This window comes from Triturus cristatus, chromosome 8 (assembly GCF_964204655.1).
Source record: "Triturus cristatus chromosome 8, aTriCri1.1, whole genome shotgun sequence".
NCBI lineage: Eukaryota > Metazoa > Chordata > Amphibia > Caudata > Salamandridae > Triturus > Triturus cristatus.
The window spans coordinates 7,956,029-7,979,058 of NC_140591.1; the positions used below are offsets into that span (position 1 = coordinate 7,956,029).

Sequence of the window (23,030 nt, forward strand, 5' to 3'; positions counted from 1 at the left end):
AAACTAGAAATAGGCATGAGCTCATTAGGGGCGCCAGGACTAACTGGTACTTTTCCACATATATGGTTTTGTATGCTGTACTGATGATGTATAAAAGTGTGTTACTGTCAAGGAGCCAGCAGTCTTCCTCGGCGCACCTGATGGGTGAGGATCGACGAGGCTCCTCTATATAGAGTTCTGTGGTGGCTAATAAACGTTTGAACCTTCCACGTTGCCAACTGCTCCTTCTTACCTAATATTGCGGGCCAATGGTAAGTGTGGCCCTTGGAATAATTATTTGGACACAACAAGTGGGCACGCGGGCCTGGTGTGGCCAAAAGGAGCAAGGCCACGGACGGGGAAGTCCGGGTCGGGGGTGTGTGTTCTGGTGGGAAGGATCGGCTAGGCCGTGGGCTCGGGGGCTGCGTGAGGTGCCGGGGTCAGGTTATGTGGTGCGGGGACTGGGATGGCTATGTTACGAGGGCCGGGTCTAACACTGTGCCCGGAGAGAGGACCCATGTGCCAGGGAGACAGGACCCATGTGCCAGAGAGAGCCTCCTGAGATCGCAAATCCTGTGCCGGGAGACAGGACCCATGTGAAAGGAAGTGCCTCCCGAGATCACAAATCCTGTGCCCGGAGACAGAACCCATGTGCCAGGGAGTGCCTCCCAAGATCACAAATCCTATGCCCAGAGACAGGACCCATGAGGGAGTGCCTCCCGAGATCACAAATCCTGTGCCCAGAGACAGGACCCGTGTGCCAGGGAGACAGGACCCATGTGCCAGGGAGAGCCTCCCAAGATCACAAATCCTCTGCCCGGAGATAGGACCCATGTGCATGGGAGTGCTTGTCGAGATCACAAATCCTGTGCCCGGAGACAGGACCCATGTGCCAGGGAGTGCCTCAAGAGATCACAAATCCTGTGTCCGGAGACAGGACCCATGTGCCAGGGAGTGCCTCCCGAGATCACAAATCCTGTGCCCCGAGACAGGCCCATGTGCCAGGGAGTGCCTGCCGAGATCACAAATCCTGTACCCGGAGACATGACCCATGTGTCAGGGAGTGCCTCTCGAGATCACAAATCCTGTGCCCGGAGACAGGACCCATGTGCCAGGGAGTGCCTCAAGAGATCACAAATCCTGTGTCCGGAGACAGGACCCATGTGCCAGGGAGACAGGACCCATGTGCCAGCGAGTGCCTCCCTAGATCACAAATCCTCTGCCCGGAGACAGGACTCATGAGGGAGTGCCTCCCGAGATCACAAATCCTGTGCCCGGAGACAGGACCCATGTGTCAGGGAGTGCCTCCCGAGATCACAAATCCTGTGCCCGGAGACAGGACCCATGTGCCAGGGAGTGCCTCCCGAGATCACAAATCCTGTGCCCGGAGACAGGACCCATGTGCCAGGGAGACAGGTCCCATGTGCCAGAGAGAGCCTCCCGAGATCACAAATCCTGTGCCCAGAGACAGGACCTATGTGCCAGGGAGACAGGATCCATGTGCCAGAGAGAGCCTCCCGAGATCACAAATCCTGTGCCCAGAGACAAGACCCTTGTGCCAGGGAGTGCCTCCAGATATCACAAATCCTGTTCCCGGACACAGGACCCATGTGCCAGGGAGACAGGACCCATGTGCCAGGGAGAGCCTCCTGAGATCACAAATCCTCTGTCCGGAGACAGGACCCATGTGCCAGGGAGACAGGACCCATGTGCCAGAGAGAGCCTCCCGAGATCACAAATCCTGTGCCCAGAGACAGGACCCATGTGCCAGGGAGACAGGATCCATGTGCAGAGAGAGCCTCCCGAGATCACAAATCCTGTGCCCAGAGACAAGACCCTTGTGCCAGGGAGTGCCTCCAGATATCACAAATCCTGTGCCCGGAGACAGGACCCATGTGCCAGGGAGATAGGACTCATGTGCCAGGGAGTGCCTCCCGAGATCCCAAGTCCTCCGCCCGGAGACAGGAGCCTTGTGCCAGGGAGACAGGACCCATGTGCCAGTGAGAGCCTCTTGAGATCACAAATCCTGTGCCCGGAGACAGGACCCATGTGCCAGGGAGATAGGACTCATGTGCCAGGGAGTGCCTCCCGAGATCCCAAGTCCTCCGCCCGGAGACAGGAGCCTTGTGCCAGGGAGACAGGACCCATGTGCCAGTGAGAGCCTCTTGAGATCACAAATCCTCTGCCCGGAGACAGGACCTATGTGCCAGGGAGTGCTTGTCGAGATCACAAATCCTGTGCCCGGAGACAGGACCCATGTGTCAGGGAGTGCCTCCCGAGATCACAAATCCTGTGCCCGGAGACAGGACCCATGTGCCAGGGAGTGCCTCCCGAGATCACAAATCCTGTGCCCGGAGACAGGACCCATGTGCCAGGGAGTGCCTCCCGAGATCACAAATCCTGTGCCCGGAGACAGGACCCATGTGCCAGGGAGTGCCTCCCGAGATCACAAATCCTGTGCCCGGAGACAGGACCCATGTGCCAGGGAGACAGGATCCATGTGCCAGAGAGAGCCTCCCGAGATCACAAATCCTGTGCCCAGAGACAGGACCCATGTGCCAGGGAGACAGGATCCATGTGCCAGAGAGAGCCTCCCGAGATCACAAATCCTGTGCCCAGAGACAAGACCCTTGTGCCAGGGAGTGCCTCCAGATATCACAAATCCTGTGCCCGGACACAGGACCCATGTGCCAGGGAGACAGGACCCATGTGCCAGGGAGAGCCTCCTGAGATCACAAATCCTCTGTCCGGAGACAGGACCCATGTGCCAGGGAGACAGGACCCATGTGCCAGAGAGAGCCTCCCGAGATCACAAATCCTGTGCCCAGAGACAGGACCAATGTGCCAGGGAGACAGGATCCATGTGCCAGAAAGAGCCTCCCGAGATCACAAATCCTGTGCCCAGAGACAAGACCCTTGTGCGAGGGAGTGCCTCCAGATATCACAAATCCTGTGCCCGGAGACAGGACCCATGTGCCAGGGAGATAGGACTCATGTGCCAGGGAGTGCCTCCCGAGATCCCAAATCCTCCGCCCAGAGACAGGACCCTTGTGCCAGGGAGACAGGACCCATGTGCCAGGGAGACAGGATCCATGTGCCAGAGAGAGCCTCCCGAGATCACAAATCCTGTGCCCAGAGACAAGACCCTTGTGCCAGGGAGTGCCTCCAGATATCACAAATCCTGTGCCCGGAGACAGGACCCATGTGCCAGGGAGATAGGACTCATGTGCCAGGGAGTGCCTCCCGAGATCACAAATCCTCTGCCCGGAGACAGGACCTATGTGCCAGGGAGTGCTTGTCGAGATCACAAATCCTGTGCCAAGAGAAAGGACCCATGTGCCAGGGACTGCCTCCCGAGATCATGAATCCTGTACCCGGAGACAGAACACATGTGCCAGGGAGTGCCTCCTGAGATCACAAATCCTGTGCCCAGAGACAGGACCCATGAGCCAGGGAGTGCCTCCCAAGATCACAAATCCTGTGTCTGGAGACAGGACCCATGTGCCAGGGAGTGCCTCCCGAGATCACAAATCCTCTGGCCGGAGACGGGACCCATGTGCCAGGGAGACAGGACCCATGTGCCAGAGAGAGCCTCCCGAGATCACAAATCCTGTGCCCGGAGACAGAACCCATGTGCCAGGGAGTGCCTCCCAAGATCACAAATCCTCTGCCCAGAGACAGGACCCATGAGGGAGTGCCTCCAGAGATCACAAATCCTGTGCCCGGAGACAGGACCCATGTGCCAGGGAAGACAGAACCCATGTGCCAGGGAGTGCCTCCCAAGATCACAAATCCTCTGCCCAGAGACAGGACCTATGAGGGAGTGCCTCCCGAGATCACAAATCCTGTGCCCGGAGACAGGACCCGTGTGCCAGGGAGACAGGACCCATGTGCCAGGGAGAGCCTCCCGAGATCACAAATCCTCTGCCTGGAGACATGACCCATGTGTCAGAGAGTGCCTCCTGAGATCACAAATCCTGTGTCCAGAGACAGAACCCATGTGCCAGGGAGTGCCACCCTGAGATCACAGATCCTGTGCCCGGAGACAGGACCCGTGCACCAGAAAGTGCCTGCTGAGATCACAGAACCTGTTCCGAGAGACAGGACCCATGTGCCTGGCAGACAGGACCCGTGTGCCAGGGTGTGGCTCCGGAGATCACAAATCCCCTGCCCGGAGACAGGACCCTTGTGCCAGGGAGTGCCTCCCGAGATCACAAATCCTCCGCCCGGAGACAGGACCCATGAGGGAGTGCCTCCCGAGATCACAAATCCTGTGCCCGGAGACAGGACCCATGTACCAGGGAGTGCATCCCGAGATCACAAATCCTGTGCCCGGAGAGAGAACCCATGTGCCAGGGAGACAGGACCCATGTGCCAGAGAGAGCCTCCTGAGATCACAAATCCTGTGCCGGGAGACAGGACCCATGTGCCAGGGAGTGCCTCCCGAGATCACAAATCCTGTGCCCGGAGACAGAACCCATGTGCCAGGGAGTGCCTCCCAATATCACAAATCCTCTGCCCAGAGACAGGACCCATGAGGGAGTGCCTCCCAAGATCACAAATCCTGTGCCCGGAGACAGGACCCGTGTGCCAGGGAGACAGGACCCATGTGCCAGGGAGAGCCTCCAGAGATCACAAATCCTCTGCCTGGAGACAGGACCCATGTGCCTGGGAGTGCTTGTCGAGATCACAAATCCTGTGCCTGGAGACAAGACACATGTGCCAGGGAGTGCCTCCCGAGATCACAAATCCTGTGCCCCGAGACAGGCCCATGTGCCAGGGAGTGCCTCCCGAGATCACAAATCCTGTACCCGGAGACATGACCCATGTGTCAGGGAGTGCCTCTCGAGATCACAAATCCTGTGCCCGGAGACAGGACCCATGTGCCAGGGAGTGCCTCCAGAGATCACAAATCCTGTGTCCGGAGACAGGACCCATGTGCCAGGGAGACAGGACCCATGTGCCAGCGAGTGCCTCCCTAGATCATAAATCCTCTGCCTGGAGACAGGACCCATGAGGGAGTGCCTCAAGAGATCACAAATCCTGTGTCCGGAGACAGGACCCATGTGCCAGGGAGACAGGACCCATGTGCCAGCGAGTGCCTCCCTAGATCACAAATCCTCTGCCCGGAGACAGGACTCATGAGGGAGTGCCTCCCGAGATCACAAATCCTGTGCCCGGAGACAGGACCCATGTGTCAGGGAGTGACTCCCGAGATCACAAATCCTGTGCCCGGAGACAGGACCCATGTGCCAGGGAGTGCCTCCCGAGATCACAAATCCTGTGCCCGGAGACAGGACCCATGTGCCAGGGAGACAGGTCCCATGTGCCAGAGAGAGCCTCCCGAGATCACAAATCCTGTGCCCAGAGACAGGACCTATGTGCCAGGGAGACAGGATCCATGTGCCAGAGAGAGCCTCCCGAGATCACATATCCTGTGCCCAGAGACAAGACCCTTGTGCCAGGGAGTGCCTCCAGATATCACAAATCCTGTGCCCGGACACAGGACCCATGTGCCAGGGAGACAGGACCCATGTGCCAGGGAGAGCCTCCTGAGATCACAAATCCTCTGTCCGGAGACAGGACCCATGTGCCAGGGAGACAGGACCCATGTGCCAGGGAGACAGGATCCATGTGCAGAGAGAGCCTCCCGAGATCACAAATCCTGTGCCCAGAGACAAGACCCTTGTGCCAGGGAGTGCCTCCAGATATCACAAATCCTGTGCCCGGAGACAGGACCCATGTGCCAGGGAGATAGGACTCATGTGCCAGGGAGTGCCTCCCGAGATCCCAAGTCCTCCGCCCAGAGACAGGAGCCTTGTGCCAGGGAGACAGGACCCATGTGCCAGTGAGAGCCTCTTGAGATCACAAATCCTCTGCCCGGAGACAGGACCTATGTGCCAGGGAGTGCTTGTCGAGATCACAAATCCTGTGCCCGGAGACAGGACCCATGTGCCAGGGAGTGCCTCCAGAGATCACAAATCCTGTGTCCGGAGACAGGACTCATGAGGGAGTGCCTCCCGAGATCACAAATCCTGTGCCCGGAGACAGGACCCATGTGTCAGGGAGTGCCTCCCGAGATCACAAATCCTGTGCCCGGAGACAGGACCCATGTGCCAGGGAGTGCCTTCCGAGATCACAAATCCTGTGCCCGGAGACAGGACCCATGTGCCAGGGAGTGCCTCCCGAGATCACAAATCCTGTGCCCGGAGACAGGACCCATGTGCCAGGGAGACAGGATCCATGTGCCAGAGAGAGCCTCCCGAGATCACAAATCCTGTGCCCAGAGACAGGACCCATGTGCCAGGGAGACAGGATCCATGTGCCAGAGAGAGCCTCCCGAGATCACAAATCCTGTGCCCAGAGACAAGACCCTTGTGCCAGGGAGTGCCTCCAGATATCACAAATCCTGTGCCCGGACACAGGACCCATGTGCCAGGGAGACAGGACCCATGTGCCAGGGAGAGCCTCCTGAGATCACAAATCCTCTGTCCGGAGACAGGACCCATGTGCCAGGGAGACAGGACCCATGTGCCAGAGAGAGCCTCCCGAGATCACAAATCCTGTGCCCAGAGACAGGACCCATGTGCCAGGGAGACAGGATCCATGTGCCAGAGAGCCTCCCGAGATCACAAATCCTGTGCCCAGAGACAAGACCCTTGTGCCAGGGAGTGCCTCCCGAGATCACAAATCCTCTGCCCGGAGACAGGACCTATGTGCCAGGGAGTGCTTGTCGAGATCACAAATCCTGTGCCAAGAGAAAGGACCCATGTGCCAGGGACTGCCTCCCGAGATCATGAATCCTGTACCCGGAGACAGAACACATGTGCCAGGGAGTGCCTCCTGAGATCACAAATCCTGTGCCCAGAGACAGGACCCATGAGCCAGGGAGTGCCTCCCAAGATCACAAATCCTGTGTCTGGAGACAGGACCCATGTGCCAGGGAGTGCCTCCCGAGATCACAAATCCTCTGGCCGGAGACGGGACCCATGTGCCAGGGAGACAGGACCCATGTGCCAGAGAGAGCCTCCCGAGATCACAAATCCTGTGCCCGGAGACAGAACCCATGTGCCAGGGAGTGCCTCCCAAGATCACAAATCCTCTGCCCAGAGACAGGACCCATGAGGGAGTGCCTCCCGAGATCACAAATCCTGTGCCCGGAGACAGGACCCATGTGCCAGGGAAGACAGAACCCATGTGCCAGGGAGTGCCTCCCAAGATCACAAATCCTCTGCCCAGAGACAGGACCTATGAGGGAGTGCCTCCCGAGATCACAAATCCTGTGCCCGGAGACAGGACCCGTGTGCCAGGGAGACAGGACCCATGTGCCAGGGAGAGCCTCCCGAGATCACAAATCCTCCGCCCGGAGACATGACCCATGTGTCAGAGAGTGCCTCCTGAGATCACAAATCCTGTGTCCAGAGACAGAACCCATGTGCCAGGGAGTGCCACCCTGAGATCACAGATCCTGTGCCCGGAGACAGGACCCGTGCACCAGAAAGTGCCTGCTGAGATCACAGAACCTGTTCCGAGAGACAGGACCCATGTGCCTGGCAGACAGGACCCGTGTGCCAGGGTGTGGCTCCGGAGATCACAAATCCCCTGCCCGGAGACAGGACCCTTGTGCCAGGGAGTGCCTCCCGAGATCACAAATCCTCCGCCCGGAGACAGGACCCATGAGGGAGTGCCTCCCGAGATCACAAATCCTGTGCCCGGAGACAGGACCCATGTACCAGGGAGTGCATCCCGAGATCACAAATCCTGTGCCCGGAGAGAGAACCCATGTGCCAGGGAGACAGGACCCATGTGCCAGAGGGAGCCTCCTGAGATCACAAATCCTGTGCCGGGAGACAGGACCCATGTGCCAGGGAGTGCCTCCCGAGATCACAAATCCTGTGCCCGGAGACAGAACCCATGTGCCAGGGAGTGCCTCCCAATATCACAAATCCTCTGCCCAGAGACAGGACCCATGAGGGAGTGCCTCCCAAGATCACAAATCCTGTGCCCGGAGACAGGACCCGTGTGCCAGGGAGACAGGACCCATGTGCCAGGGAGAGCCTCCAGAGATCACAAATCCTCTGCCTGGAGACAGGACCCATGTGCCTGGGAGTGCTTGTCGAGATCACAAATCCTGTGCCTGGAGACAAGACACATGTGCCAGGGAGTGCCTCCCGAGATCACAAATCCTGTGCCCCGAGACAGGCCCATGTGCCAGGGAGTGCCTCCCGAGATCACAAATCCTGTACCCGGAGACATGACCCATGTGTCAGGGAGTGCCTCTCGAGATCACAAATCCTGTGCCCGGAGACAGGACCCATGTGCCAGGGAGTGCCTCCAGAGATCACAAATCCTGTGTCCGGAGACAGGACCCATGTGCCAGGGAGACAGGACCCATGTGCCAGCGAGTGCCTCCCTAGATCACAAATCCTCTGCCTGGAGACAGGACCCATGAGGGAGTGCCTCCCGAGATCACAAATCCTGTGTCCGGAGACAGGACCCATGTGCCAGGGAGACAGGACCCATGTGTCAGGGAGTGCCTACCGAGATCACAAATCCTGTGCCCGGAGACAGGACCCATGTGCCAGGGAGACAGGATCCATGTGCCAGAGAGAGCCTCCCGAGATCACAAATCCTGTGCCCAGAGACAAGACCCTTGTGCCAGGGAGTGCCTCCAGATATCACAAATCCTGTGCCCGGAGACAGGACCCATGTGCCAGGGAGACAGGACCCATGTGCCAGGGAGAGCCTCCTGAGATCACAAATCCTCTGCCCGGAGACAGGACCCATGTGACAGGGAGACAGGACCCATGTGCCAGAGAGAGCCTCCCGAGATCACAAATCCTGTGCCCAGAGACAGGACCCATGTGCCAGGGAGACAGGATCCATGTGCCAGAGAGAGCCTCCCGAGATCACAAATCCTGTGCCCAGAGACAAGACCCTTGTGCCAGGGAGTGCCTCCAGATATCACAAATCCTGTGCCTGGAGACAGGACCCATGTGCCAGGGAGACAGGACTCATGTGCCAGGGAGTGCCTCCCGAGATCCCAAATCCTTCGCCCGGATACAGGACCCATGTGCCAGAAAGTGCCTCCCAAGTTCACAAATCCTGTTCCCAGAGAAAGGACCCATGTGCCAGGGAGTGTATGTATGTATGTGCGGTCTTATATAGCGCTCAAATTACCCTTGGGCATCTCGGCGCTTGCATTGGGAACCCGTCCTGGTTTTTCCCTGTGAGATAACCCGTACTGGGCATCCCCAAGGTGAAAGCCAGGCATCCCGCCGCGGGGGGCCGTTGTGGAGATTAAGCAAGCTTGTTGCCCAGAGCTGCATAGTGTGAACTCGTGCTTAGAGTCGGCACCGAAGCGAGAATTATCGAGTCCGTGGACAATTGGGCTCCAGACCCTGCCGCGTCGGGAATCGAACCCTGGTCCCGGGTCTGACCTCTGCTTCAGGGTATGCCTCCTCTAACCAGTGAGCTACACTTCTCCTCCCGAGATCACAAATCCTGTACCCGGAGACAGAACACATGTGCCAGGGAGTGCCTCCTGAGATCACAAATCCTGTGCCCAGAGACAGGACCCATGAGCCAGGGAGTGCCTCCCAAGATCAAAAATCCTGTGTCTGGAGACAGGACCCATGTGCCAGGGAGACAGGACCCATGTGCCAGGGAGTGCCTCCCGAGTTCATAAATCCTCTACCTGGAGACAGGACCCATGTGCCAGTGAGTGCCTCCCGAGATCACAAAATCTGTGCCCGGAGACAGGACCGATGTGCCAGGGAGACAGGACCCATGTGCCAGAGAGAGCCTCCCGAGATCACAAATCCTGTGCCCAGAGACAGGACCAATGTGCCAGGGAGACAGGATCCATGTGCCAGAGAGAGCCTCCCGAGATCACAAATCCTGTGCCCAGAGACACGACCCTTGTGCCAGGGAGTGCCTCCAGATATCACAAATTCTGTGCCCGGAGACAGGACCCATGTGCCAGGGAGACAGGATCCATGTGCCAGAGAGAGCCTCCCGAGATCACAAATCCTGTGCCCAGAGACAAGACCCTTGTGCCAGGGAGTGTCTCCAGATATCACAAATCCTGTGCCCGGAGACAGGACCCATGTGCCAGGGAGACAGGACCCATGTGCCAGAGAGAGCCTCCCGAGATCACAAATCCTGTGCCCAGAGACAGGACCAATGTGCCAGGGAGACAGGATCCATGTGCCAGAGAGAGCCTCCCGAGATCACAAATCCTGTGCCCAGAGACAGGACCCTTGTGCCAGGGAGTGCCTCCAGATATCACAAATTCTGTGCCCGGAGACAGGACCCATGTGCCAGGGAGACAGGATCCATGTGCCAGAGAGAGCCTCCCGAGATCACAAATCCTGTGCCCAGAGACAAGACCCTTGTGCCAGGGAGTGTCTCCAGATATCACAAATCCTGTGCCCGGAGACAGGACCCATGTGCCACGGAGAAAGGACCCATGTGCCATGAAGAGCCTCCTGAGATCACAAATCCTCTGCCCGGAGACAGGACCCATGTGCCAGGGAGACAGGACCCATGTGCCAGAGAGAGCCTCCCGAGATCACAAATCCTGTGCCCAGAGACAGGACCCTTGTGCCAGGGAGTGCCTCCCGAGATCACAAATCCTCCGCCCGGAGACAGGACCCATGTGCCCGGAGACAGAACCCATGTGCCAGGGAGTGCCTCCCAAGATCACAAATCCTCTGCCCAGAGACAGGACCCATGAGGGAGTGCCTCCCGAGATCACAAATCCTGTGCCCAGAGACAGGACCCATGTGCCAGGGAGACAGGATCCATGTGCCAGAGAGAGCCTCCCGAGATCACAAATCCTGTGCCCAGAGACAAGACCCTTGTGCCAGGGAGTGCCTCCAGATATCACAAATTCTGTGCCCGGAGACAGGACCCATGTGCCAGGGAGACAGGATCCATGTGCCAGAGAGAGCCTCCCGAGATCACAAATCCTGTGCCCAGAGACAAGACCCTTGTGCCAGGGAGTGTCTCCAGATATCACAAATCCTGTGCCCGGAGACAGGACCCATGTGCCAGGGAGACAGGACCCATGTGCCAGAGAGAGCCTCCCGAGATCACAAATCCTGTGCCCAGAGACAGGACCAATGTGCCAGGGAGACAGGATCCATGTGCCAGAGAGAGCCTCCCGAGATCACAAATCCTGTGCCCAGAGACAGGACCCTTGTGCCAGGGAGTGCCTCCAGATATCACAAATTCTGTGCCCGGAGACAGGACCCATGTGCCAGGGAGACAGGATCCATGTGCCAGAGAGAGCCTCCCGAGATCACAAATCCTGTGCCCAGAGACAAGACCCTTGTGCCAGTGAGTGTCTCCAGATATCACAAATCCTGTGCCCGGAGACAGGACCCATGTGCCACGGAGAAAGGACCCATGTGCCATGAAGAGCCTCCTGAGATCACAAATCCTCTGCCCGGAGACAGGACCCATGTGCCAGGGAGACAGGACCCATGTGCCAGAGAGAGCCTCCCGAGATCACAAATCCTGTGCCCAGAGACAGGACCCATGTGCCAGGGAGACAGGATCCATGTACCAGAGAGAGCCTCCAGAGATCACAAATCCTGTGCCCAGAGACAAGACCCTTGTGCCAGGGAGTGCCTCCCGAGATCACAAATCCTCCGCCCGGAGACAGGACCCATGTGCCCGGAGACAGAACCCATGTGCCAGGGAGTGCCTCCCAAGATCACAAATCCTCTGCCCAGAGACAGGACCCATGAGGGAGTGCCTCCCGAGATCACAAATCCTGTGCCCGGAGACAGGACCCATGTGCCAGGGAAGACAGGACCCATGCGCCAGGGAGTGCCTCCAGAGATCACAAATCCTGTACCCGGAGACAGAACACATGTGCCAGGGAGTGCCTCCTGAGATCACAAATCCTGTGCCCAGAGACAGGACCCATGAGCCAGGGAGTGCCTCCCAAGATCAAAAATCCTGTGTCTGGAGACAGGACCCATGTGCCAGGGAGACAGGACCCATGTGCCAGGGAGTGCCTCCCGAGTTCATAAATCCTCTACCTGGAGACAGGACCCATGTGCCAGTGAGTGCCTCCCGAGATCACAAAATCTGTGCCCGGAGACAGGACCGATGTGCCAGGGAGACAGGACCCATGTGCCAGAGAGAGCCTCCCGAGATCACAAATCCTGTGCCCAGAGACAGGACCAATGTGCCAGGGAGACAGGATCCATGTGCCAGAGAGAGCCTCCCGAGATCACAAATCCTGTGCCCAGAGACACGACCCTTGTGCCAGGGAGTGCCTCCAGATATCACAAATTCTGTGCCTGGAGACAGGACCCATGTGCCAGGGAGACAGGATCCATGTGCCAGAGAGAGCCTCCCGAGATCACAAATCCTGTGCCCAGAGACAAGACCCTTGTGCCAGGGAGTGTCTCCAGATATCACAAATCCTGTGCCCGGAGACAGGACCCATGTGCCAGGGAGACAGGACCCATGTGCCAGAGAGAGCCTCCCGAGATCACAAATCCTGTGCCCAGAGACAGGACCAATGTGCCAGGGAGACAGGATCCATGTGCCAGAGAGAGCCTCCCGAGATCACAAATCCTGTGCCCAGAGACAGGACCCTTGTGCCAGGGAGTGCCTCCAGATATCACAAATTCTGTGCCCGGAGACAGGACCCATGTGCCAGGGAGACAGGATCCATGTGCCAGAGAGAGCCTCCCGAGATCACAAATCCTGTGCCCAGAGACAGGACCCTTGTGCCAGGGAGTGCCTCCAGATATCACAAATTCTGTGCCCGGAGACAGGACCCATGTGCCAGGGAGACAGGATCCATGTGCCAGAGAGAGCCTCCCGAGATCACAAATCCTGTGCCCAGAGACAAGACCCTTGTGCCAGGGAGTGTCTCCAGATATCACAAATCCTGTGCCCGGAGACAGGACCCATGTGCCACGGAGAAAGGACCCATGTGCCATGAAGAGCCTCCTGAGATCACAAATCCTCTGCCCGGAGACAGGACCCATGTGCCAGGGAGACAGGACCCATGTGCCAGAGAGAGCCTCCCGAGATCACAAATCCTGTGCCCAGAGACAGGACCCTTGTGCCAGGGAGTGCCTCCCGAGATCACAAATCCTCCGCCCGGAGACAGGACCCATGTGCCCGGAGACAGAACCCATGTGCCAGGGAGTGCCTCCCAAGATCACAAATCCTCTGCCCAGAGACAGGACCCATGAGGGAGTGCCTCCCGAGATCACAAATCCTGTGCCCAGAGACAGGACCCATGTGCCAGGGAGACAGGATCCATGTGCCAGAGAGAGCCTCCCGAGATCACAAATCCTGTGCCCAGAGACAAGACCCTTGTGCCAGGGAGTGCCTCCAGATATCACAAATTCTGTGCCCGGAGACAGGACCCATGTGCCAGGGAGACAGGATCCATGTGCCAGAGAGAGCCTCCCGAGATCACAAATCCTGTGCCCAGAGACAAGACCCTTGTGCCAGGGAGTGTCTCCAGATATCACAAATCCTGTGCCCGGAGACAGGACCCATGTGCCAGGGAGACAGGACCCATGTGCCAGAGAGAGCCTCCCGAGATCACAAATCCTGTGCCCAGAGACAGGACCAATGTGCCGGGGAGACAGGATCCATGTGCCAGAGAGAGCCTCCCGAGATCACAAATCCTGTGCCCAGAGACAGGACCCTTGTGCCAGGGAGTGCCTCCAGATATCACAAATTCTGTGCCCGGAGACAGGACCCATGTGCCAGGGAGACAGGATCCATGTGCCAGAGAGAGCCTCCCGAGATCACAAATCCTGTGCCCAGAGACAAGACCCTTGTGCCAGTGAGTGTCTCCAGATATCACAAATCCTGTGCCCGGAGACAGGACCCATGTGCCACGGAGAAAGGACCCATGTGCCATGAAGAGCCTCCTGAGATCACAAATCCTCTGCCCGGAGACAGGACCCATGTGCCAGGGAGACAGGACCCATGTGCCAGAGAGAGCCTCCCGAGATCACAAATCCTGTGCCCAGAGACAGGACCCATGTGCCAGGGAGACAGGATCCATGTGCCAGAGAGAGCCTCCAGAGATCACAAATCCTGTGCCCAGAGACAAGACCCTTGTGCCAGGGAGTGCCTCCCGAGATCACAAATCCTCCGCCCGGAGACAGGACCCATGTGCCCGGAGACAGAACCCATGTGCCAGGGAGTGCCTCCCAAGATCACAAATCCTCTGCCCAGAGACAGGACCCATGAGGGAGTGCCTCCCGAGATCACAAATCCTGTGCCCGGAGACAGGACCCATGTGCCAGGGAAGACAGAACCCATGTGCCAGGGAGTGCCTCCCAAGATCACAAATCCTCTGCCCAGAGACAGGACCTATGAGGGAGTGCCTCCCGAGATCACAAATCCTGTGCCCGGAAACAGGACCCGTGTGCCAGGGAGACAGGACCCATGTGCCAGGGAGAGCCTCCCGAGATCACAAATCCTCTGCCCGGAGACATGACCCATGTGTCAGAGAGTGCCTCCTGAGATCACAAATCCTGTGTCCAGAGACAGAACCCATGTGCCAGGGAGTGCCACCCTGAGATCACAGATCCTGTGCCCGGAGACAGGACCCGTGCACCAGAAAGTGCCTGCTGAGATCACAGAACCTGTTCCGAGAGACAGGACCCATGTGCCTGGCAGACAGGACCCGTGTGCCAGGGTGTGGCTCCGGAGATCACAAATCCCCTGCCCGGAGACAGGACCCTTGTGCCAGGGAGTGCCTCCCGAGATCACAAATCCTCCGCCCGGAGACAGGACCCATGAGGGAGTGCCTCCCGAGATCACAAATCCTGTGCCCGGAGACAGGACCCATGTACCAGGGAGTGCATCCTGAGATCACAAATCCTGTGCCCGGAGAGAGAACCCATGTGCCAGGGAGACAGGACCCATGTGCCAGAGAGAGCCTCCTGAGATCACAAATCCTGTGCCGGGAGACAGGACCTATGTGCCAGGGAGTGCCTCCCGAGATCACAAATCCTGTGCCCGGAGACAGAACCCATGTGCCAGGGAGTGCCTCCCAATATCACAAATCCTCTGCCCAGAGACAGGACCCATGAGGGAGTGCCTCCCAAGATCACAAATCCTGTGCCCGGAGACAGGACCCGTGTGCCAGGGAGACAGGACCCATGTGCCAGGGAGAGCCTCCAGAGATCACAAATCCTCTGCCTGGAGACAGGACCCATGTGCCTGGGAGTGCTTGTCGAGATCACAAATCCTGTGCCTGGAGACAAGACACATGTGCCAGGGAGTGCCTCCCGAGATCACAAATCCTGTGCCCCGAGACAGGCCCATGTGCCAGGGAGTGCCTCCCGAGATCACAAATCCTGTACCCGGAGACATGACCCATGTGTCAGGGAGTGCCTCTCGAGATCACAAATCCTGTGCCCGGAGACAGGACCCATGTGCCAGGGAGTGCCTCCAGAGATCACAAATCCTGTGTCCGGAGACAGGACCCATGTGCCAGGGAGACAGGACCCATGTGCCAGCGAGTGCCTCCCTAGATCACAAATCCTCTGCCTGGAGACAGGACCCATGAGGGAGTGCCTCCCGAGATCACAAATCCTGTGCCCGGAGACAGGACCCATGTGTCAGGGAGTGCCTCCCGAGATCACAAATCCTGTGCCCGGAGACAGGACCCATGTGCCAGGGAGTGCCTCCCGAGATCACAAATCCTGTGCCCGGAGACAGGACCCATGTGCCAGGGAGACAGGACCCATGTGCCAGAGAGAGCCTCCCGAGATCACAAATCCTGTGCCCAGAGACAGGACCCATGTGCCAGGGAGACAGGATCCATGTGCCAGAGAGAGCCTCCCGAGATCACAAATCCTGTGCCCAGAGACAAGACCTTTGTGCCAGGGAGTGCCTCCAGATATCACAAATCCTGTGCCCGGAGACAGGACCCATGTGCCAGGGAGAAAGGATCCATGTGCCAGAGAGAGCCTCCAGAGATCACAAATCCTGTGCCCAGAGACAAGACCCTTGTGCCAGGGAGTGCCTCCCGAGATCACAAATCCTCCGCCCGGAGACAGGACCCATGTGCCCGGAGACAGAACCCATGTGCCAGGGAGTGCCTCCCAAGATCACAAATCCTCTGCCCAGAGACAGGACCCATGAGGGAGTGCCTCCCGAGATCACAAATCCTGTGCCCGGAGACAGGACCCATGTGCCAGGGAAGACAGAACCCATGTGCCAGGGAGTGCCTCCCAAGATCACAAATCCTCTGCCCAGAGACAGGACCTATGAGGGAGTGCCTCCCGAGATCACAAATCCTGTGCCCGGAAACAGGACCCGTGTGCCAGGGAGACAGGACCCATGTGCCAGGGAGAGCCTCCCGAGATCACAAATCCTCTGCCCGGAGACATGACCCATGTGTCAGAGAGTGCCTCCTGAGATCACAAATCCTGTGTCCAGAGACAGAACCCATGTGCCAGGGAGTGCCACCCTGAGATCACAGATCCTGTGCCCGGAGACAGGACTCGTGCACCAGAAAGTGCCTGCTGAGATCACAGAACCTGTTCCGAGAGACAGGACCCATGTGCCTGGCAGACAGGAACCGTGTGCCAGGGTGTGGCTCCGGAGATCACAAATCCCCTGCCCGGAGACAGGACCCTTGTGCCAGGGAGTGCCTCCCGAGATCACAAATCCTCCGCCCGGAGACAGGACCCATGAGGGAGTGCCTCCCGAGATCACAAATCCTGTGCCCGGAGACAGGACCCATGTACCAGGGAGTGCATCCTGAGATCACAAATCCTGTGCCCGGAGAGAGAACCCATGTGCCAGGGAGACAGGACCCATGTGCCAGAGAGAGCCTCCTGAGATCACAAATCCTGTGCCGGGAGACAGGACCCATGTGCCAGGGAGTGCCTCCCGAGATCACAAATCCTGTGCCCGGAGACAGAACCCATGTGCCAGGGAGTGCCTCCCAATATCACAAATCCTCTGCCCAGAGACAGGACCCATGAGGGAGTGCCTCCCAAGATCACAAATCCTGTGCCCGGAGACAGGACCCGTGTGCCAGGGAGACAGGACCCATGTGCCAGGGAGAGCCTCCAGAGATCACAAATCCTCTGCCTGGAGACAGGACCCATGTGCCTAGGAGTGCTTGTCGAGATCACAAATCCTGTGCCTGGAGACAAGACACATGTGCCAGGGAGTGCCTCCCGAGATCACAAATCCTGTGCCCCGAGACAGGCCCATGTGCCAGGGAGTGCCTCCCGAGATCACAAATCCTGTACCCGGAGACATGACCCATGTGTCAGGGAGTGCCTCTCGAGATCACAAATCCTGTGCCCGGAGACAGGACCCATGTGCCAGGGAGTGCCTCCAGAGATCACAAATCCTGTGTCCGGAGACAGGACCCATGTGCCAGGGAGACAGGACCCATGTGCCAGCGAGTACCTCCCTAGATCACAAATCCTCTGCCTGGAGACAGGACCCATGAGGGAGTGCCTCCCGAGATCACAAATCCTGTGCCCGGAGACAGGACCCATGTGTCAGGGAGTGCCTCCCGAGATCACAAATCCTGTGCCCGGAGACAGGACCCATGTGCCAGGGAGTGCCTCCCGAGATCACAAATCCTGTGCCCGGAGACAGGACCCATGTGCCAGGGAGACAGGACCCATGTGCCAGAGAGAGCCTCCCGAGATCACAAATCCTGTGCCCAGAGACAGGACCCATGTGCCAGGGAGACAGGATCCATGTGCCAGAGAGAGCCTCCCGAGATCACAAATCCTGTGTCCAGAGACAAGACCTTTGTGCCAGGGAGTGCCTCCAGATATCACAAATCCTGTGCCCGGAGACAGGACCCATGTGCCAGGGAGACAGGACCCATGTGCCAGGGAGAGCCTCCTGAGATCACAAATCCTCTGCCCGGAGACAGGACCCATGTGACAGGGAGACAGGACCCATGTGCCAGAGAGAGCCTCCCGAGATCACAAATCCTGTGCCCAGAGACAGGACCCATGTGCCAGGGAGACAGGATCCATGTGCCAGAGAGAGCCTCCCGAGATCACAAATCCTGTGCCCAGAGACAAGACCCTTGTGCCAGGGAGTGCCTCCAGATATCACAAATCCTGTGCCTGGAGACAGGACCCATGTGCCAGGGAGACAGGACTCATGTGCCAGGGAGTGCCTCCCGAGATCCCAAATCCTCCGCCCGGAGACAGGACCCATGTGCCAGAAAGTGCCTCCCGAGTTCAAAAATCCTGTTCCCAGAGAAAGGACCCATGTGCCAGGGAGTGCCTCCCGAGATCACAAATCCTGTACCCGGAGACAGAACACATGTGCCAGGGAGTGCCTCCTGAGATCACAAATCCTGTGCCCAGAGACAGGACCCATGAGCCAGGGAGTGCCTCCCAAGATCACAAATCCTGTGTCTGGAGACAGGACCCATGTGCCAGGGAGACAGGACCCATGTGCCAGGGAGTGCCTCCCGAGTTCATAAATCCTCTACCTGGAGACAGGACCCATGTGCCAGTGAGTGCCTCCCGAGATCACAAAACCTGTGCCCGGAGAGAGGACCGATGTGCCAGGGAGACAGGACCCATGTGCCAGAGAGAGCCTCCCGAGATCACAAATCCTGTGCCCAGAGACAGGACCAATGTGCCAGGGAGACAGGATCCATGTGCCAGAGAGAGCCTCCCAAGATCACAAATCCTGTGCCCAGAGACAGGACCCTTGTGCCAGGGAGTGCCTCCAGATATCACAAATTCTGTGCCCGGAGACAGGACCCATGTGCCAGGGAGACAGGATCCATGTGCCAGAGAGAGCCTCCAGAGATCACAAATCCTGTGCCCAGAGACAAGACCCTTGTGCCAGGGAGTGTCTCCAGATATCACAAATCCTGTGCCCGGAGACAGGACCCATGTGCCAGGGAGACAGGACCCATGTGCCAGAGAGAGCCTCCCGAGATCACAAATCCTGTGCCCAGAGACAGGACCAATGTGCCAGGGAGACAGGATCCATGTGCCAGAGAGAGCCTCCCGAGATCACAAATCCTGTGCCCAGAGACAGGACCCTTGTGCCAGGGAGTGCCTCCAGATATCACAAATTCTGTGCCCGGAGACAGGACCCATATGCCAGGGAGACAGGATCCATGTGCCAGAGAGAGCCTCCCGAGATCACAAATCCTGTGCCCAGAGACAGGACCCATGTGCCAGGGAGACAGGATCCATGTGCCAGAGAGAGCCTCCAGAGATCAAAAATCCTGTGCCCAGAGACAAGACCCTTGTGCCAGGGAGTGCCTCCCGAGATCACAAATCCTCCGCCCGGAGACAGGACCCATGTGCCAGGGAGACAGGACCCATGTGCCAGAGAGAGCCTCCTGAGATCACAAATCCTGTGCCGGGAGACAGGACCCATGTGCCAGGGAGTGCCTCCCGAGATCACAAATCCTGTGCCCGGAGACAGAACCCATGTGCCAGGGAGTGCCTCCCAAGATCACAAATCCTCTGCCCAGAGACAGGACCCATGAGGGAGTGCCTCCCGAGATCACAAATCCTGTGCCCGGAGACAGGACCTGTGTGCCAGGGAGACAGGACCCATGTGCCAGGAAGAGCCTCCCGAGATCACAAATCCTCTGCCTGGAGACAGGACCCATGTGCCTGGGAGACAGGACCCATGTGCCAGAGAGAGCCTCCCGAGATCACAAATCCTGTGTCTGGAGACAGGACCCATGTGCCTGGGAGACAGGACCCATGAGCCAGGGAGTGCCTCCCAAGATCACAAATCCTGTATCTGGAGACAGGACCCATGTGCCAGGGAGTGCCCCCCCGAGATCACAGATCGTGTGCCCAGAGACAGGACCCATGTGCCAAGGAGACAGAGGATTTATGAACTCGGGAGGCACTCCCTGGCACATGGGTCCTACCTGGAGACAGGACCCATGTGCCAGGGAGTGCCTCCCGAGATCACAAATCCTCCGCCCGGAGACAGGACCCATGTGCCAGGGAGTCAGGACCCATGTGCCAGAGAGAGCCTCCAGATATCACAAATCCTGTGCCCGGAGACAGGACCCATGTGCCAGGGAGACAGGATTCATGTGCCAGGGAGTGCCTCCCGAGATCACAAATCCTCCGCCCGGAGACAGGACCCATGTGCCAGAGAGAGCCTCCCGAGATCACAAATCCTGTGCCGGGAGACAGGACCCATGCGCCAGGGAGTGCCTCCCGAGATCACAAATCCTGTGCCCGGAGACAGAACCCATGTGCCAGGGAGTGCCTCCCAAGATCACAAATCCTCTGCCCAGAGACAGGACCCATGAGGGAGTGCCTCCCGAGATCACAAATCCTGTGCCCGGAGACAGGACCCATGTGCCAGGGAAGACAGAACCCATGTGCCAGGGAGTGCCTCCCAAGATCACAAATCCTCTGCCCAGAGACAGGACCTATGAGGGAGTGCCTCCCGTGATCACAAATCCTGTGCCCGGAGACAGGACCCGTGTGCCAGGGAGACAGGACCCATGTGCCAGGGAGGGCCTCCAGAGATCACAAATCCTCTGCCCGGAGACATGACCCATGTGTCAGAGAGTGCCTCTCGAGATCACAAATCCTGTGCCCGGAGACAGGACCCATGTGCCAGGGAGTGCCTCCAGAGATCACAAATCCTGTGTCCAGAGACAGGACCCATGGGCCAGGGAGACAGGACCCATGTGCCAGCGAGTGCCTCCCTAGATCACAAATCCTCTGCCCAGAGACAGGACCCATGAGGGAGTGCCTCCCGAGATCACAAATCCTGTGCTCAGAGACAGGACCCATGTGTCAGGGAGTGCCTCCCGAGATCACAAATCCTGTGCCCAGAGACAGGACCCATGTGCCAGGGAGTGTCTCCCGAGATCACAAATCCTGTGTCCAGAGACAGGACCCATGTGCCAGGGAGACAGGACCCATGTGCCAGAGAGAGCCTCCCGAGATCACAAATCCTGTGCCCAGAGACAGGACCAATGTGCCAGGGAGACAGGATCCATATGCCAGAGAGCCTCCAGAGATCACAAATCCTGTGGCCAGAGACAGGACCCTTGTGACAGGGAGTGCCTGCAGATATCACAAATCCTGTGCCCGGAGACAGGACCCATGTGCCAGGGAGACAGGACCCATGTGCCAGGGAGTGCCTCCCGAGATCACAAATCCTCTGCCCGGAGACAGGACCCATGTGCCAGGGAAACAGGACCCATGTGCCAGAGAGAGCCTCCCGAGATCACAAATCCTGTGCCGGGAGACAGGACCCATGCGCCAGGGAGTGCCTCCAGAGATCACAAATCCTGTGCCCGGAGACAGAACCCATGTGCCAGGGAGTGCCTCCCAAGATCACAAATCCTCTGCCCAGAGACAGGACCCATGAGGGAGGGCCTCCCGAGATCACAAATCCTGTGCCCGGAGACAGGACCCATGTGCCAGGGAAGACAGAACCCATGTGCCAGGGAGTGCCTCCCAAGATCACAAATCCTCTGCCCAGAGACAGGACCAATGAGGGAGTGCCTCCCGAGATCACAAATCCTGTGCCCGGAGACAGGACCCATGTACCAGGGAGTGCCTCCCGAGATCACAAATCCTGTGCCGGAGACAGGACCCATGTGCCAGGGAGACAGGACCCATGTGCCAGAGAGAGCCTCCCGAGATCACAAATCCTGTGCCGGGAGACAGGACCCATGTGCCAGGGAAGACAGAACCCATGTGCCAGGGAGTGCCTCCCAAGATCACAAATCCTCTGCCCAGAGACAGGACCTATGAGGGAGTGCCTCCCGAGATCACAAATCCTGTGCCCGGAGACAGGACCCATGTGCCAGGGAGACAGGACCCATGTGCCAGAGAGAGCCTCCTGAGATCACAAATCCTGTGCCGGGAGACAGGACCCATGTGCCAGGGAGTGCCTCTCGAGATCACAAATCCTGTGCCCGGAGACAGAACCCATGTGCCAGGGAGTGCCTCCCAAGATCACAAATCCTCTGCCCAGAGACAGGACCCATGAGGGAGTGCCTCCCGAGATCACAAATCCTGTGCCCGGAGACAGGACCTGTGTGCCAGGGAGACAGGACCCATGTGCCAGGAAGAGCCTCCCGAGATCACAAATCCTCTGCCTGGAGACAGGACCCATGTGCCTGGGAGACAGGACCCATGTGCCAGAGAGAGCCTCCCGAGATCACAAATCCTGTGTCTGGAGACAGGACCCATGTGCCTGGGAGACAGGACCCATGAGCCAGGGAGTGCCTCCCAAGATCACAAATCCTGTGTCTGGAGACAGGACCCATGTGCCAGGGAGTGCCCCCCCGAGATCACAGATCGTGTGCCCAGAGACAGGACCCATGTGCCAAGGAGACAGGACCCATGTGCCAGGGAGTGCCTCCCGAGTTCATAAATCCTCTACCTGGAGACAGGACCCATGTGCCAGGGAGTGCCTCCCGAGATCACAAATCCTCCGCCCGGAGACAGGACCCATGTGCCAGGGAGACAGGACCCATGTGCCAGAGAGAGCCTCCAGAGATCACAAATCCTGTGGCCAGAGACAGGACCCTTGTGACAGGGAGTGCCTCCAGATATCACAAATCCTGTGCCCGGAGACAGGACCCATGTGCCAGGGAGACAGGACTCATGTGCCAGGGAGTGCCTCCCGAGATCACAAATCCTCCGCCCGGAGACAGGACCCATGTGCCAGAGAGAGCCTCCCGAGATCACAAATCCTGTGCCGGGAGACAGGACCCATGCGCCAGGGAGTGCCTCCCGAGATCACAAATCCTGTGCCCGGAGACAGAACCCATGTGCCAGGGAGTGCCTCCCAAGATCACAAATCCTCTGCCCAGAGACAGGACCCATGAGGGAGTGCCTCCCGAGATCACAAATCCTGTGCCCGGAGACAGGACCCATGTGCCAGGGAAGACAGAACCCATGTGCCAGGGAGTGCCTCCCAAGATCACAAATCCTCTGCCCAGAGACAGGACCTATGAGGGAGTGCCTCCCGAGATCACAAATCCTGTGCCCGGAGACAGGACCCGCGTGCCAGGGAGACAGGACCCATGTGCCAGG

General features: G+C 58.6%; 1 protein-coding gene across 1 annotated transcript in view; it reads right to left on the reverse strand.

The window, feature by feature from the left end:
- Positions 1 to 23,030, reverse strand: part of SPAG17 (sperm associated antigen 17) — a 1,802,643-nt gene that overhangs the window by 1,616,892 nt on the left and 162,721 nt on the right. The gene's annotated exons all lie outside the window — the stretch shown is intronic.